Here is a 13,433-nt window from a genome sequence, read left to right as displayed (position 1 = left end):
ATCTAAAATGCAAGACAGATAAATAAACATGATAAAACAGATACAGGATTATAGATACAGAGAACAAACAGGTCGTGGGCAAGGAGAGACATAGATGAGGGAGATTCAGAGAGACAAAGCTCCAGTCATGGGTACGAAATGTACCCGTGTGGGGAATGTGGTCAGTAACTGTGTCGTGTCTTTGCATGTTGACATATTTTAACCAGACTTATCATGATGATCATTTGGAAGTGCATAGAAATACCAAATGGCTATGATGTATGGCAGGAAATAACACAGAGTTGTAGATCACTCATGCTTCAAAAACAAACAAACTCATAGAGAAAGAGGCCAAATTTGCGATTACCAGAGACGAGGGTGGGGGAAGGGGGTAATGGGTGAAGGCAGTCAGAAGGTAGGGAGAAAAAGGAAATAGATGATTGAACTAGAGCTTGAAGAATAAGCCCAGTCTGAACGTATTTTTCTCTGCTTTGAGTACACGGTGGCAGAGGATGCTGGGAGTTGTTTGGGAAAAGGAGGTCAGAAAGAAGACTGTAAATATTCTATCCCCACAAGCAGTCCTAGGGCTTCAGCAGGAGACTGACAGTGCTGTAAACAAGAGAGTCTCAGAACAAAGGGACTGGAACTGAAGGTAGCACAAGAACATCGCAGACGGTCTTTGTTTTGACAGATGGAACTCAGCCGACCACCGAAGCAGCAGCAGAGGCAGCATTTTAAATAGACACAGAACAGAGAGTTCTTTTGGTAACACACAGAGGTGAGGCTTCTCAGCCAGCTGTGGGCTGCCACGAACACAGAGAAGGTTCCCTGCTGGGGCAGATACGCAAGCACAGTTGCAAGGCCTCTTATGAGTAACTCCTCTTTCCAACACCTTACCTACCAAGTCCACCGGGTGTCCCAGACCTGCCGTGTCTGAAGGCAAGCTCTTGATCTGGGACCTCTCCTGTCTGGCCCTGGCTCAGTCTTCCCCATCTGGAGGTCCACATGACCCATCACCCCGGAGACCAGAATCCCTGTTCCTCCTCCTCTTCCTCCCCAGATCCAGTTCATGGCCAGTGCTGTAGCTGTCACTGATACACCCGTTTCTCTCCTGTACCCGCTCTGGGCTTAGTCAAGGCTGCCCTCATCTCTTCCTGGGCAGTTCCCAGTCTCTGGGATTCTACTCTCCCCTCACTGCCACTCCTTCTCTGCAGAGTAGCCAGAGTGCCCCTCTCTGGTTTAAGACCCTTTAAAGGCTTTCCATGGCAAAGAATAAAAAGCCAAACTTCTGCCCAAGCCCAGGGGCCCTGTACAATCTGGTCCCGCTCACTCTGTAACTTTCTCCCCTATTCCTTAGCTTGAGACACAAAGCTTTTCCTGGTGTTGTAGCCTTTGCACATGCTTTCCTTTTCATCTGGAATGCTTGGGGCAGGCGAATAGGGCTAGCATCTTCTTCATCTTCATGCTGTTTTTGTTCACTCGCTAATTTATGTCTGACTCCTTGTGATGCTATGGACTGCAGCACGCCAGGATCCTCTATCCTTTACCATCTCCCAGAATTTGCTCAAATGCACATCCGTTAAGTTGGTGATGCTATCTAACCATCTCATCCTCCACCTCCCTCTTCTCCTTTTGCCTTCAATCTTTCCTATCATCAGGGTCTTTTCCAGTGAGTTGGCTCTTTGCATCAGGTGACCAAAGTATGGGAGTTTCAGCATCAGTCCTTCCAGTGAGTATTCAGGGTTGATTTCTTTTAGGATTGACTGGTTTGATCTCCTTGCAGTCCAAGGGACTCTCAAGAGTCTTCTCCAGCACCACAGTTCAAAAGCATCAGTTCTTCGATGCTCAGAACTCTTCATGATCCACTTCTCCCCTCCGCATATGACTACTGGAAAAACCACAGCTTTGACTACTTTGTCAGCAAAGGTCACCTGCCTATCTTTGTCTAAATCAGGGTCCCTCAGTCTTGTGCCATTACACTCTGGGCCAGAAAATTCTTTGTTTTGGGGGCTGTGCTATGCATTGTAGGATGTTTAGAAGCATTCATGGCCTCTACTCACTAGACGCTAATATCACCCTACCCCCCATTTCTTACTGTGATCCCCAAGATTGTCTCCAGACAATGTCCCATGTGAACAAAATCACTGACCAGTTGAAACACTAGTGGCTTAAATACTCCCTCGTTGAGTGAGCGTTCCCTAGTGTTGGGACTTTAAGTTTCCAGCTGTTATTCTCAGTCTCCATGTCTTACTTTGATATAGTACTTTTCTCGCCTAGAAATTAAATACACCTTTATTAAGTATCTATTAAGTATCTGTGCTCCCCTCTCCCCACAAGATTACCTTGACTATCTCACTCAATTCTGCTTTACTCGTATCCGACACAGCTGCTGGGACACAGTAGCTACTCAATAAACATGCATTGAAGAAGTGCATGAATGACTGTATGAGTGCATGAATGTTTAAATTCACAAATAAGTCGGGACTACTGGGCATGCTAGTGGGAGGTGACCTGGCACAGCGGAAAGAGCATGAACTTTTGGAGCCAGCAAACTCTGGCCTCCCACCTCTGGGTGATTAACACCTCAGAGCCTTAATTTATCTACAGAATCGGCGGGCTGTCCTTGAGTGCTGGGTCAGCTCTCCCAGATCCCAGGCGTTCCTTCCCATGCCCTTGGCAGCTGGAGTAGGTCTCTATCAGAGCCCACCATCACCAAGGACAGGAATCAACACTGCACCCTCAAGGCCTTATTTGGTGCCAAGCATATCAACAATGGTCTGTGTGCAGTGTGACCACAAATCATATTGTGTCCACGTTTTAACGACAGCGCTATGGCCAGTCTGCTGAGATGACTGCCATGGGGCTATCACTGGGAGGAAACTGGCCAATGCCAAGTGCCCCCTTCGGTGGGCCGTGGGCCTGGGAGGGCTGTGCCCCTCTCTGTTGTGCGCTTACACTCAGGTGGGCTTCCCAGCTTCATGCAGAGATCTGGAAAGCTAGGTCTGGCTCTTCCTGTTTCTCTGCTCCTCCTTCTTCTGCAGGCTTAGTGAATCATGAAGTTGATGATGATATTTTCCGACTATGTCTTAGACCCAGTGAACTGAGTGTGGGCAGTAATGTCCTCCGCTTCCTCATTCACCAGAAAAGGGAAGGTCCGTGTCTTCAAGATGGTTCTAGCAAGCAGTCTTTGTGAGTACAACTGTCAGTGAGTTTCTGTTTGTTCATAGCATGAGCTCCCTCAGGAGGCAGCCCTTTGAGGTCTCCTAACAGCTTAAAAGTCCCAACCAGGAGGCAAGCCCCAGGGGTATGAATTTCCCCTGGACTGGCTCATCCCAGTCCCATCAGGCCAGCAAGTGGCAAAGCAGGGATCTGAATTTAGGACTTGTCTAGCTCCCTGTTTCCATGCTCAAAATCCACATCCCAGGGGGCAAATACCCTTTTCCCCAACCCAGCAGGGTTGGACTGTCATGTGGTGCCATGTGGTGGGGAAGGGGTAGCCCCCTCTGTGGTGTCCCGGAGATGCTGTGACAAGGAACCATATTCTGGGTGACTTAAAACATTAGAATAGTTGGTATTTTTATTTTTATTGGATTTACAAGGCTGTGTTAGTTTCAGGTGTACAACAAAGTGATTCAGTTATATACATACACATATACGCTTTTTTTTTTTTTTTGAAAACAGTTTTATTAATCATTCACCAAAATCCATAGAAGAATCTTAAACGTTTACAGGGACAAAGTATTCCACTGCTTCTGTTGTCACTGTGTCCTTCATAGTAGAGTATCACAGGTCAAGTTTCTGATTGTTTCATTTACTTAAAACCAGATGTAAAGAAACAACCTAAGTCATAGCAACTTCAGGCTTCAAGGTGAAACTGTCAAACCATCTTGAACAGCATATACGCTTTTTAAAGGTTCTTTTCTCATATAGCTAATCTCAGAATATCAAGTAGAGTTCCTTATGCTATACAGTAGATCCTTGTTGGTTCTCTATCTTATATATAATAGTGTGGTGTGTGTGTGTGTTCATTGTAGGCTCCTGATTTATCCCTTCCCCTCCTTCCATTTTTAATTTGTTTTATGGCTCTGATGCCAGAACTCCACAATCAAGGTGTGAGTAGGGCCTCATTCTCTTTGAAGCCTCTAGAGAAGGAGGCCTCTTCCAGTGGCCCCAGGTGATACTTGGCTTGTGGCAGCGTATCCCTAATCTCTGCCTCCATCTTCACATGACAGTCTTCCACCTGTGTGTCTAAATTTTCCTTTTCTAATAAGGAAAACAGTCATATTGGAATATGTGCCCTCCCTACTGCATATGGCTTCCCTGGTGGCCCAGAGGGTAAAGGGTCTGCCTCCAATGTGGGAGACCCGGGTTCGATCCCTGGATTGGGAAGATCCCCTGGAGAAGGAAATGGCAACCCACTCCAGTACTCTTGCCTGGGAAATCCCATGAACAGAGGAGCCTGGTCGGCTACAGTCCACAGGGTCGCAAAGAGTCGGATACAACTGAGCGACTTCACTTTCTTCTTTCTTTTCTACTGCGTATGACCTCATCTTAACTAGTTTCACCTGCAACAAGCCCGTTCCCAAATAAAGGTCACATTTTGAGGTCCTAGAGGTTGGAACTTTCACATATCTTTTTGAGACACAATGCAACTCATAAGATTCCCTCAAACCAAAGCAAGGTCCCATCAGAGGAAGTGGGGATGGAAGTTTGAGCAGATGTGTTGCTGCTGCTGCTGCTGCTGCTAAGTCACTTCAGTCGTGTCTGACTCTGTGTGACCCCATAGACGGAAGCCCACCAGGCTCCCCCTTTCCTGGGGTTCTCCAGGCATGCTAGCCACGGGCAAATCCACATTGACCCGCCCTTCTCCTTGCATCTTCCCCTCTCTGCTTTCTACCCTGGAGACTGACCTCCGTCAGTAGAGCAAAGGTCAGAGGTTGTAGGAAGGGAGAAGCATGAAATCAGCTTATTCCTCCTGATGCCCTTTCTGCAGGGTCACTGATGTTGTGTAGGTCCAACTCTTTGCAACCCCAAAGACTGTAGCCCGCCAGGCATCTCTGTCTGTGGAATTCTCCAGGCAAGAATGTTGCAGAAACCAGTACTCGAGAAACCAAGCACCATACTCAGAGAGTTGAAGAAGTCAGGTTTATTATGTCGGCGGGCCCAGAGGAGTTAACACTCTAAACTCTGAGCCCCGAACAAAGGGATTACAGAGTTTTTATACATGGACAGGCATGATTAAGCAGGTTTGTAGGGGCTTGACAATTGCAAAGAGCAGGACAAAGCTGAGTGAGATAAGCTCCAGTTCCTTATATTGTGAGTCCCCACCTTCTGAGTCTACCTGATCTGAGACTACATGATCCAGACTTTGCAAGGAGCAAGCTGAGTTACAGAGGCAGAAGGAGCAGGAGGTTATGTTAAATTTTTTAACTTTTACTCTTCATTGCCCCCTCTTGATGCTTCTATCACTCATTGTAGAAAGCATCATCTCATGTTTTGGTAGGACATTCAGAGCTCCGCACTGTTTAGGGGGCTATATTGAACTATTACCATTTGTAACTATGTGGATTCAATCTGAGAGGTTACGAATTGGGTAATAGCTTTGAGAATACAAGGGCCAAACGAGAGTGCTGCAAAGAGCATGAAGGGGGAAGCCTTGATGCCCAGCTCCAGATACTGTTCCAATCACCCCAGGAATTTGCTAGTTCTGCTCTCCTTTTCATGATTCATTCCCTTAGCTGTTGGGCCATGTCCCTGACTATTCCTGATTGGTTTACATAAAAGCAGCATTTTTCATTCAAGAAGAGGCAGAGTCCTCCCTTTTTAGTTGTCAGTAGGTCTGGCCCTCTCCTATTCTGTAAAACCATCTCAGCCAGGGTTGACAATGAAAATCCATCAATATTTTGATAGCCAGATCCTCCAGCTTCCACTGTGCATTGACCAGCCAGCTGCCGGAGTGTGGCTGGAGCAAGGTTGAAGAATCCTCAAGCTTATGCTATGTGTGTGTCTAGTCAGCTTCCGGAGTGACTAGAGCAGGGCTCAGCGTCCTTCCTGGGTGAGGGCCTTTGTCTTTGGAACTGGACCTTCAGGAAGTTTTGGGGGTCCTGAACTGCTTTCCAGGTGCCCTCATCACGGGAAGCTGCTGCCTTCTTGACTATGGTGTAGTGGATCCAAGGGATGACACCTGTAATTTTAACAGCAGTACGGGTTGCCAGGACGAGCGTGTGAGGGCCTGTCCAAACTGGCTGAAGTGGTTCATGTTTTTAGTCTTTAACCCATATCTCATCTCCTGGCTGATTGGGGTAAACCCAATTGTTCAAGGGAATGGATGTTCTTTCTAAGGTTTCTCAGGCAATATGGCAGAAGACTTTTCGCAGGGCCTGGAGGTGTTGGAACATCTCCAGTTCAGCTAGTTGTTGGTGGTCTCCCTTGAGCTTTTCTATCACTGGGGGTGGTCTCCTGTATAAGAGCTCAAAGGGAAAATAGCCTGAGGACCTCAGGGTGCATTTACGGAGGGAGAGGAAAATCCACAGAATGATAAGGCAGCTTGTTTCAGCATTGTCTGGGTGTTGTCTAGGGGATATTCTTGTCGCACTACTACTTGGAGAAGGAAACGTAACAAGAAAGTTAAAGATATTTGGCCCAAAGATTAATAGAAGTAGGAAAGCTACTGGGTGGCTAGCCAGGAGAACCAGGTCCAGATATTGGTTTGTGACATTAGTGTTTCTCTAGGTACAAGAAGATACAAGAATTTGGACTCATAAAAATCTTTACCTGGAAACATCTGACTATCTGAAGGCCTGTTTTTCTGGGTTTTTCCCAGAGCACAGAGTGCCTTATTTTTTGTCTCCACTATGAATTCCTTTCAAGGGGGTGTTGAAGGTCAGCATCTTTCAGTGGTCATGATTTAATCTTTGTAGAGGCAGCTGGCAAGGGCCAACTTTCATGCAGCAGAGCCCCTTCACAGCCACATATTTGACCATGTTTGGGGGCATTTCATGGTCATTGTGTCCTGTGGTGCTGGAAAGGCTTATTCCCAGGTCTAATAAAGACTCCATTGACAGGCCACTCAAGGTGTTGTCACTAGACCAGACCTTGTATGTAGCAAAAGTCTCTGGAGCATACCTGTCTTACTAGCCTCTTGGTCCAGGAAAATATTTCCTCTTAGCACTTCTTCCCATATCTAGAGTTACATTATTACAATTATTGATCTCATATGGAACTGCATATCAGCATTTCATCACAGGCTCAGTCACACTTTTGGTAATGTAAGCAATAATCTTCTGAAACAAGCTACATAGAAAATAATATAGCTAGCCGTTATTAGTAAGGTCACAAGCAAGAATTTAAGTCAAGAACTTTCACTGGGTATAGCCTGGTATACCTCGGGTCATCTGACTCAGTTAAATGATTATAGCCAAGTGATAATCTCCTGGTTGTACATCATGGAGCATCTGACCTTTATCCAAAGATTGGTTACCGAGATAAGCTTTAAAAGCAATCTTAGAGGGTCCTTTTTAATAACAATTAAACCTTTTAGCAATATAACATAACAAGAAACTATCTCAGAAGTGAGTCTTAGTAGGCACAGGCCCTAATTAACAAAACTAGAACTTAATATTCAGTGAAACATAATTTTTTTCTTTTTGGAGAACTCATTGTGAGGGCATTAACCCTGTAGCCAGGGAAGGCTTTAACCCATCAAATAAAAATGAGGTCTGTCAGGGAGCCGGGAAAAGCCAAGCAGCCTTGGCTCTTTGATTTTCAGCTGTTGTTTACCCAGTTTTAATTTCCTGATTTAGGAGCTGACTATTGTCATGTTTTAAGGACATCAGAATAGCAGAAGTCTTACTGTGAGGGGTTATTTTTTTTGTAGAAGCAGAATGAGCTTTGTCTGCAAAATGAGCTTTGTCTTCATAATCTTAAATAATATTTATTTACTTTACCAAAAAGTTTATTTACTTTAAAAAAAGATTTTAAAAACAAATATAAATCACTTAAAGACAAAGAAATTCATAATCTGTTATCAAAAGCTGCATTCTAAGAAAACTTTGTTCTCTAGAAGAGAGAAAACCAAATTTTAGTCCGGTACCAGCTTACTGTTTATAACAAAATTTGTATATCTGTTTAATCTTAGAAAGTCTTTCCCATAAATCTTGAAGAACTAGCAGTATTCTTCTAAAGGCATGAGAGTAAAACCATAGAAGGCACGTTTAAAATCTGATTCTATTGCAATTGACAAAGAAACCTGATCATTGGTGTGATATGTAACACTTTAATATGATAACTAGAATTATAATTGACTATATTTTATCAGGGCATATCAGATCTATATAATTTCACATAATTTTAGGATATCTATATTAGTAACATCAACCATACAGTATAACCTGGAAAGACTTATCACCCCTTCAACAGTACTTCCCATGTAATTTAGCATGTCCAATGAACGCAGGTAGCTTAACAGCTCTCTGGGATGTCTCAGGGGCCTGTGAAGCATCCCAAAGTTAGCTAGAAGTCAAGTTATTTAGGAAGTTTTGTCGATAAATGTCTAAAGGGTTTATAACACTCAGTCAGGTAGGATCATATAAGTTACTGTGAAATAATAGTTATTCACTTAGCCAAAGTTAACAGAAGATTTCAAAGGTAAATATAGAACAGATCAATTAAGAGGTAAAGAAACTTAAATCTATAATTAAAAGCAGTTCAACATCTGAAGAAAACATGTCCTCTTAACAGAGAGAAAGGCCAAATTTAAGTTTTTGCACCAACTTACTTTAAACTCATTTAGGTAAACTTAATTAAATGTATTTTAATCTTGACTAGTCAGTCCTAACCATGCACAAACTTTTTTTTCAAGGTCACTTTCTACAAAACTTCGAATCACTTTTTGTAACAGCCACTTGTAAGTCAGACCTACTTTCTTTTCCTTTTATAAAATGTAATTTTATTTTTTATATCTACTTTATTAAAAAACACACATCCTACTTCCTTATTAGATTAGGAAACATTAGTACTAGATATTTAATATTGAATATTTCTCAGTTTACATGAATCTGAAATTTATTTAGGTTAATTTTTTTTGAATTTAGAATTGTTTGATTTGTAAGTACTTGCTTTTCTTTAGGCCAATTAAATTAGAACTCATTTACAACTTTAACAGTATTATCAGAAAAAAACAAGAAACATACATAAATCCAGACAGACAGACTGACAGAGATCTTACAGTTTTCTGTTTGAGGTTTAAAATATCTCTTTGACCCCACCCCCCCGCCTTTTTTTTCTTTGCTTGAAGTTCTAATTTGCCAAAGGCTGAGGTCTCAGGCAAAGTTGGTTGTGTATTTCAAGGACATGGAAAGGGTTAATTTCAATCTTTCTCCTGGGCAGGCCTTTTAACAAGTTAGTTGTTTTTAATTGTATATTCAAAAAGAATTGGTTTTGCAGTTTCCAAAAAGAAAATTTTCTCTCACTCCATTCAATCAGCAGTCATGCACTCACAGTCATTCAGAGGCTATCACAATGCCACCCTTCTCCCGACTCCCCGGGTTTCCGTAACTGTTGCTCCCTTCCTGGGAGCCCCAGGGAGAGGTTATCAGTCTTCTACCTGTTGGAGTAGGACCTGACTGGGGACTGGCCCTGGGGCTTACCTGATCCTGTGGCCATTCCTGGTGAGTTGGTCCACCCCTCCAATGAGTCCAGCCTGGCTCAGCCATCCAGAGAATCGGAACACCGGTCCGAAAAAGAACCCGGAATACTGTCAGGTGGCGCGCCTCCTTGTTTGTCTCAGGGTTCCTTTGCTCCAGCCCGGCTGAGCCACCAGTCCAGCTGCTCAACAGGCCAGCATGATTGGAATCTCACTGGCACCTCCAGAAATGTTGCAGAAAACTGTACTCAAGAAACCAAGCACCACACTCGAAGAGTTGGAGAACTCAGGTTTTTCATGCTGGTGGGCCCAGAGGAGTAACACTCTAAGCTCTGAGCCCCGAACAAAGGGGTTACCGAATTTTTATACACGGATAGGCATGATTAAGTAGGTTTGTAGGGACTTGGCTACTGCAAAGAGCAAGACAAGAATGAGTGAGATAAGCTCCAGTCACTAGTATTGTGAGTCCCCACTTTCTGAGACTACGTGACCTGCGTGATCCAGACTTTGCAAGGAGCAAGCTGAGTTACAGAGGCAGAAGGAGAAGGAAGTTATGTAAAATTTTAACTTTTCCTCTTCAAGAACACTGGAGTGGATTGCCATTTCCTTCTCCAGGGTATCTTCCTGACCCAGGGATCAAACCTGCGCCTCCTGCCTTCTTTACTGAGCCACCAGGGAACTGCTGCTAAGCTGCTAAGTCACTTCAGTCATGTCCGATTCTGTGTGACCCCATAGACGGAAGCCCACCAGGCTCCCCCGTCCCTGGGATTCTCCAGGCAAGAACACTGGAGTGGGTTGCCATTTCCTTCTCCAACCAGGGAACTAGGGGTTGCCTAACTTCCTGATGGAATGTCACAGTTTACTCTCTTCAGATTTCAGCAACTTATACCTTTCTTTGCCCCTTAGGCATAGGATAGGGATCCTGACTTTTATGTGCCTGGGTGTATTTCACTGGCTTTTGACTCTTCTCACGTCCATTACTGGATTTCCTTCCAATCACCCAGTTTGCCATCTCTTTACCCAAGATATCCTGCCTTACAGAGCAGCAAATACAACAGATGCCCACTATACTTCTAAGGAAAAACATTCTACTGTTATTATTTGATTAAACCCACACTTTACTAAATGACATCTCTTGGTCATGACTGCTGGGTCTCCATGTTCTTTTGTCCAACAATAACTTCATTCAATAATAACTCAGCAACAAGGTGCTTTCTAGAAATTTTTCCTAGCACAGGACTTGTCTGCACTGCAGGTGCAGAAACACAAGGAGCCCACAGAGCCCATGAAGATCAGGGAGTCGTGACTTGAACCCCAGAGAAAAGAAGACAAGCCATAAAGCACGAAGAGCAGCGGAGATCTGGAAGAGGCACGTGTTCCAAACAGGCTATGATTACCATAGCCCTTGTGCAGAGTCCGCAGAGGAGATGAGGGTTCTTGGAAACCATCACCATCTTCCATCCTCCTGAACTGAAAACAATGACAGGAACTGAAAACCAAGGCAACAAATACCAGCATAGCCAAACAATGATACATTTATCAGGAATGGGTAAAGTCCATACTGCTAGCCTTGGACTTGGAGTTTCCCACCAGACTGTAAGTGCCTGGAGGGCAGGGACTGGGTTGATCTCTGTCACCATTCTACCCACAGTGTCCAGTCCTGTGTGGAGCAGAGAGAAGCCGAGTGAACTCATGAGTGGGACTCTTTGGCTGGGGCTAGCTTCTAAAGGCGGAGAAGGCAATGGCAGCCCACTCCAGTGTTCTTGCCTGGAGAATCCCAGGGACGGGGGAGCCTGGTGGGCTGCCGTCTATGGGGTCTCACAGAGTCGGACACGACTGAAGCGACTCAGCAGCAGCAGCAGCTTCTAAAGGTGCTGTTGATCAGCTCCGAGGCTGGGCATACAGAAAACTCCACTCTGCGCCGTCGTCCCCTGGGGGAAGCTTCATCTCTGGCTGCAGCTGGGGAACCAACACAAAGTTGGACATGGAGAGTTGCCCACAGGCAGGGCGTCCCCTTGGCACTAGGCAAGGAGGTACTAACCTAGAAAGTGTAACCACAGATAGGGGTTCACGGTTGAATCTAATCAAGCAGGTAACGGGAGGGACTCAGACATCAGGGAAGGTCACCCTGCCCCATGAGGCCAAGACATCACGTGCTTAAGTGCCTATGTGGCCCCGTGTAGTGGGTGCATTCACGCCCTCCAGAGCGCGTTTGCAAATTCTCAAGTTCACCTTTCTCCAAGTGAAGGTGCTGCATTGTTCTCTGCTCTGCTTTCCACCAAAACGTGTTAAGAGCCCTGTCTCCTTAATCGCTTACTTCAAACCCACTCCCTTCTACACCCAAATCGTAGTAAGTTTTCCAGAAAATTCAGGAGACTTTTGTCATAGCAGACATGGTAGATATTAGATTGCCCTATTCTATTCTTTTTTATATCTTACTTTTTATTGAGCTATAAATTCATATACCATACAATTCACCGTTTCAAGTGTGCAATGCAGTGGATTTTAGTATACTCATAAGGTCATCCAACTGTCACTACTGTCTAATCCCCAATTTTCAATAACCCCCAAAAGAGAGCTGGAACCATTAGCAGACTGTTCTCTTCTGAAAATGTTGCTTAGTCGTTTCTGCCAACTCGACGTCTCAACCTCCTGACATGTTGCTTTTCATCACCTCCACCTCTGTCTCTTCGGGGTGTCGCTCCTCTTTTCCACTAGTGTTTTTAGGTAGAAGGGAATAGTACAAGGCAGTGCTGTCCATCGGAAATATCATGCAAGCCACATAAGTAAAGAATCTGCCTAACGATGCAGGAGACGCAGGAGATGGGGGTTTGATCCCTGGGTTGGGAAGATCCCTTGGAGGAGGAAATGGCAACCCACTCCTGCCTGGGAAAGAAAATCCTATAGACAGAGGAGCCGGGCAGGCTACATACGGTCCATGGGGTTGCAAAGAGCTGGGCATGACAGAAGATTCACACATGCACACTACATAAGTAATTTAGATTTTTCTAATAGTCACATTTAAAAAGAAATGAAAAAGAAACAGGTAAAATGAATGCTAATCATATATTTACCTTAATGTAATATATTAAAACTGCTATCACTTCAATATGTAATCTGTGTAAAAGTTATTAATGAGGTACTTTTCATTGTACCACAGTTTTGGTGACTTGTGTGTATGTTACTTCCTTGAAGAAGTCTGCTTCCTTAAGTCTGGTCCTTTTTTTCTGCCTCAATTACTCACCGCACAGAACTCATTTAGTTCCTCTCTAACACTTACCACAGTGCATCATTTTTTTTTTAATATCATGCAGGTAATGTCTATATCCCACACAGGACTGTAAACTTTGTGAGGATGGTGGTATAGTCTGAATTATATTCTCCCTGAATCCATATGTTGAAACCCTAGTCTCCCCCGACCCCCACTGTGATGGTGTTTGGAGATGGAGCCTTTGGGAGGTGACTAGGTTTAGATGAGTTCATGAGGGTGGGACCCTCATGATGGGATCAGTGTCTTTATAAGAAGAGAATACCAGGTGGTCTAGTGGCTAATATTCTGCACTCCCAGTGCAGGGGGCCTGGGTTCAATCCCTGGTCAGGGAACTAGGTCCTGCATGCTGCAACAAAGATGGAAGACCCTGTGTGCCATGGCTAAGACCCAGTGGAGCCAAATAAATAAATAAATATTAAAAAAAAATAAGAAGAGATGCCAGAGAGCTCTCTCCCTCTGTCTGTCATGTGAGGACACAGTGAAGAGGTCTGCAGTGGACTTCCTTGCAGAGGGCCAGGAAGACTGCTTTCCCCAGAAGCT

The 13,433-nt window shown here is 44.5% G+C and overlaps 1 protein-coding gene and 1 long non-coding RNA gene across 3 annotated transcripts in view; one reads left to right on the top strand and one right to left on the bottom strand.

Moving 5' to 3' along the window:
• HSD17B2 (hydroxysteroid 17-beta dehydrogenase 2) overlaps window positions 1-13,433 on the top strand; it is an 88,233-nt gene that overhangs the window by 21,825 nt on the left and 52,975 nt on the right. The gene's annotated exons all lie outside the window — the stretch shown is intronic.
• The window catches only part of LOC148774434 (uncharacterized), a 34,738-nt gene continuing 24,852 nt past the window's right edge, over window positions 3,548-13,433 (bottom strand). For both annotated transcript variants that reach the window (XR_016035955.1, XR_016035954.1), the window contains exon 3: window positions 3,548-11,092. This is a non-coding gene — a long non-coding RNA (uncharacterized LOC148774434). The remainder of the gene's footprint in view (window positions 11,093-13,433) is intronic.

The sequence above is a fragment of the Moschus berezovskii genome, chromosome 22 (genome assembly GCF_049115385.1).
Source record: "Moschus berezovskii isolate FMDL1 chromosome 22, NW_MosBer_1.0, whole genome shotgun sequence".
NCBI classification, from domain to species: Eukaryota; Metazoa; Chordata; class Mammalia; order Artiodactyla; family Moschidae; genus Moschus; species Moschus berezovskii.
This window is presented reverse-complemented; position numbering and strand designations above follow the sequence as displayed.